Source organism: Centrocercus urophasianus, unplaced genomic scaffold, assembly GCF_019232065.1.
Source record: "Centrocercus urophasianus isolate 14NV4802_14NV808 unplaced genomic scaffold, USGS_Curo_1.0 seq_15, whole genome shotgun sequence".
Classification (NCBI taxonomy): domain Eukaryota; kingdom Metazoa; phylum Chordata; class Aves; order Galliformes; family Phasianidae; genus Centrocercus; species Centrocercus urophasianus.
The window spans coordinates 41217977-41222448 of record NW_024884697.1 but is presented as its reverse complement, the minus strand read 5'-3'; positions in this window follow the sequence as shown (position 1 = coordinate 41222448).

Here is a 4472-nt window from a genome sequence, read left to right as displayed (position 1 = left end):
ACAAAGAAAAACAATGGTAAGAATAAAGCTAAAGAATCCCTTCCCTCCTGTTCCCTCCCCTCCCTTCCCCCTTCCTCCACTACTTCTTTTTGTCCCTTCTCTATGTGCTTGGTATCCTTGCTGATAATTTATTAATGATAAATTTGAAAGTTGTTTTTTGGATTACTTTAATTGTGTTTCAGAGTCTAGATGTCAAAGGACAAAAGGAAGCATTTGAGACTTTCCTGGATTGACCGTAAAGACAGAAAGAAGGAAAGAAAAGCAATACATAATGAAAGGATGATCTATGGGTTAAGGTATTGGACGTACTTTGAGACGTCTACACTCTCTCCTTGTATCTGACTGCCCTGAATAGTTACAGTCAAGTTTGTAGTGTTTGTGTGTGTGATCTTCGCAGACTTCTTGACTAAAGAGCAGTCTTTCCTTCCAGCAGTTGGCTTAAGAAGAGTGTCACCTCTACAGTGAAACTACGGCTCAGCTGTAAGACGAGTGGTACTAACAGAAACAGCACGGAAATCAATAACACAACAGTCACTTTTACTATAGGAAAATAGGAAACATCTGAGATTATCAGACTTCCAAAAGGTGGCAATTTCTTTGTAAAGACATTGCTAAAACATTACAGTTATTTTCACCATATAAGGTAAAGAAAAGGAGCTTATGGAGGAAAGAGGGTTTTTTTCTGTAGGAAGGAGTATTTATTACTCAAAGAAGTTGAGATGTTACCAGAAGCAAGCTGAAAAAAAACCCCAAATCAACAGCAATAAAAAACTAGGAAGAATAATAGCACTCTTATGCCAGAAGGGCTTTTTGTTACTGTTCCCAGGCAAAAATGTGAATTCAAATACTTTAACTTCTTTGGAATGAGGGATGTTTCAGCAGTCCCCCGAAGTCAATCTCACTTTTACCATTTGAGTCGCTTCTATGGGATGGCTAAGAAACTATTGACTTGAGTAACTATTAGAAAAGCAAAGTTGTTCATGTAGATCACAGTTGAAGCACTAGATAAACTATGATTTAATTACAGCTATTAAATATAAAGTCATGTATGACTAATTGTAGGAATTGCCAGAAAGAATTTTAAAGGGAAGCCAAGGACTCATAATCCTGGACTCGATGATCTCTGGAGGTCCCTTCCAACCCCTACAATTCTGTGATTCTGTGATTCTGTGATCCTGAACTTCTGAAAGTTTTTTTGGGGAGCATGTTTGAAAATAAGACTACAGATCTATCTAGACTGTGCAGGTATGTGAGCTAGTTATTTGGGGCTTGGCAGCAGCGCAGATGTTAGCACAGTGCTTGGCCCGTGCACTGGGGTTGGTTAACTCTCATGAGACTTCCAGTTCAGGAGATGTATTGTTTCATACTCACTGGGGTACCGCTCTGACAATGTAATGAAAGCAATAAGCAGCTGAGGTTAGAAATAGAATATGTTCAAGAAGTGATAAATTTGGATATTCTCCTTTAAAGCATACATATTAACCTCAGAGAGAATACCCCCAGATGAAAGGTGAAGTTGCTCAGAGCTGAAAGAGATATGGTTATGAGGTGATTTTAGTCAGATACACTCTTAGTGATGTGCAAGCATTCATCTCATTTGTTTCTCTCAGGAGAAGACGCATGCTGAAGTCTGTGCAAAGGAAACTAATCATTGCCATCCGGTAGACTTTTGTGTGTGTTTGCACTTAGAAGATACTTCTGAAGCCTTGCCAGTTCTAGAGTCAGATTTAAGGATTTTTTTTAGACTAGGATGAAGTAACAGGGCATTTTTCCAACTAAGTTAGCACAAGAATAATTAAATGGAAAAGTACCATCACTTGTGCTGTAACTCACCCAGTCTTGCTCGCTTCTAGTTAGTTTGCCTAATGAATGCGAAAAGACTGATTTCTTAGTCAGAGAAGACTTTATTGATATTCCTATGCTAATTTGTTGCTGGGCTGGTACTTCAACCAGTAACCCAGGTTATTCTGAGGTGGAGCAAAGCTTTAAAGTACTGCCAGTGTGGAGATGAGGGAGTATAGCAGAAAAGACAAACTCTGCACTTTAAAAAAGAAGTGTTGGTGTTATATGAGGTATCAAGGTGAATGAAGGAAGGAAGGAAAACTGGATTGTTTTACGTAGCTGAAAAAGTAAAGAGAAAACAGTAGCTCTCAAACTATGCCCTGTGGACTTGTGCTTGTAGTTTCTTGACTCTGGTCAAAACAGAGTTTGGGTGTCTTGTTCCTGTGGTCCTAATCTGGAAGAACTGAAGAGTTTGGTAGTAAATCTCTATCTGAAGTAGGTTATGAGCTGTAGTTTTTGGTCATTCTGATCCATTAAATCAGTAACTGCACTGATTATGACTAGTATGCATCTGTGTGTGTGTGTGGGGCGTGTGTAGTTGTTTGCCCCAATGTGACTCATATTTTGTAGCTGTGACTATGTTTGCTAAATCCTTTCTTCAAATTTCCCAAATGGCTATATAACAGAGGTTTAAAATGAAAGAGCTGCCACAAGTTATTAAAATAGGGTCAGTTAAGGTATATTTGTTGCAACAGAAAAGATTCACTGAACTGCATGAGGTATGAGAGTTCTTTTCTGTCTGGGAAAGCTGATTTGTCCAAAGAAGTAGGGAAAGCAGGTCTATACTCCCTGGAAAAATAGAAGTGTGGGAGTTCAGCATTTCTAAATGAAGAGTAAGGAAGATGTTGCAAGACTGTTGAAAGTCATGTCAGAGAGAAATCAGAGGAGAGAGTTATCTCATAAAAATTATTATTTTTAAATAACAACGTTAAATATGTGTACTGAGAATGTAGTGTCCTTCCGAGGGAGAAAACCGGTATATGCACACAATTCTGAATAGAAAAAAGTGGGAGAAAAATCTCACCCCAGATCAGGATTTCTGACACATCTTGATTACAGTAAGAAGTAAAGTATAAATATTTGTGTGGGAGAAATAATTTCACAAACCAAATTTGAGACCAACAAACCATGGCTTTCCTGTTTTTCAACAGGAAAACCATGGTAATGCATCAACTATGATAATGCATAGTTTAATGAGCTATTGTGTTTCATTTTACCAAGCCAGAATCAAAACTAGTTTCTTTTTTTAATACAAAAGTACAAGTAGAGAGAAAACCTATATAAATCTGCAGATCTGTAGCTTTGGGATTCTCATTGCAGCACTGCATGCCAAGTCACAGTAGTTGGGAAAATAGCAGGTGTTACCTTTTAGCATGTGTCATCGTTTGGAGCTTGTCTGATGCTTGTTTCCTGGCACTTCATTTATTGGAGTTGCTACAACAAAATATTTGTCCTCAGATATCACTACACTGATTATTTCTTGTCACGTCATACAGTAGAGAAGAAAAGGGGAATCTCAGGTTTTACTTCTCTTTTTGTTTCCATGGACACAGTTTTCTAATTCTGTAAGGAATCAAAATCTGCTTCCTTCATTAACTTCATTCTTGGAATGAACTTCCCCATCAGCTTTTACTAGTTATTGAAACAATTTGTGAAGAAGAAAAGGAAGGAAGGAAGGAAGGAAGGAAGGAAGGAAGGAAGGAAGGAAGGAAGGAAGGAAGGAAGGAAGGAAGGAAGGAAGGAAGGAAGGAAGGAAAAAATGGCAGAAAATAACCTCATACTACAATTCCAAGTAAACAGGAAGTTGTACGTTAAAGCTGAACCTTTATAAAAAACAACATAATTTAATAAATTCAAGGGATTTCTATGGGAAGGTGACACAACAATGTAATACAAAAGTCTTCTGATTTTTTTTTGAGATTGGTTTTATACTTCACGGCTTTCTCTCAAGCACAGCTTGTTGCCTATTACGTGTAATACAAGCTTGTGCCCTGTGCTTGCCAGGAATCTGAGACAATAAGGTAGCTGTGTTTATCAAAAGTAATGATGTTAGGGCATTTTCATCTGGAATGTTTCTTACCTAACATCTTTTTTTAAGCAACTCATAGTAATTTCTCATTATTTTTCTGTTTCTAAGGATTACTTCGTACATGCAGAAGCTATTGTTTCTCATGACAGATTAACCCCATTCCAAGTCTGATATTTAAGAAAGCAAATTCTTAGTGCTCAGTAGTGTAATGAGTTGTTGACCAGCCTTGGGTTTGCAGCAGATACAGAAAGAGCTGCTCAGGGCTAAGGGAAGGACTTGTCCATTGAATGGCAGGGCCAAGTGAACACAATAGGGTCAGGCTCCATCTGCACCATTAGTTGCAGAATTTCCTTCCTTCCCTGCCCTACACATCTGCTGGAGCTTCTCCTTACCAGCTGCCAGTTCCCACTGACCTCTGTAAGCCAAGAACATGCAGAGGGAGGTAGGACGTAGTGAAAAAGTGAAGCTTGAGAAGAAGAAAAACATACACTGAGCCAGAAGTACCGGGATCAAGGAGAGGTGAAAGAAGAGGTGTATGGCCTGGTGTGTACCAGAGAGGCACAGTGAGCCATAGAGAGCCTTACTTTTGTAAGGGGTGTCT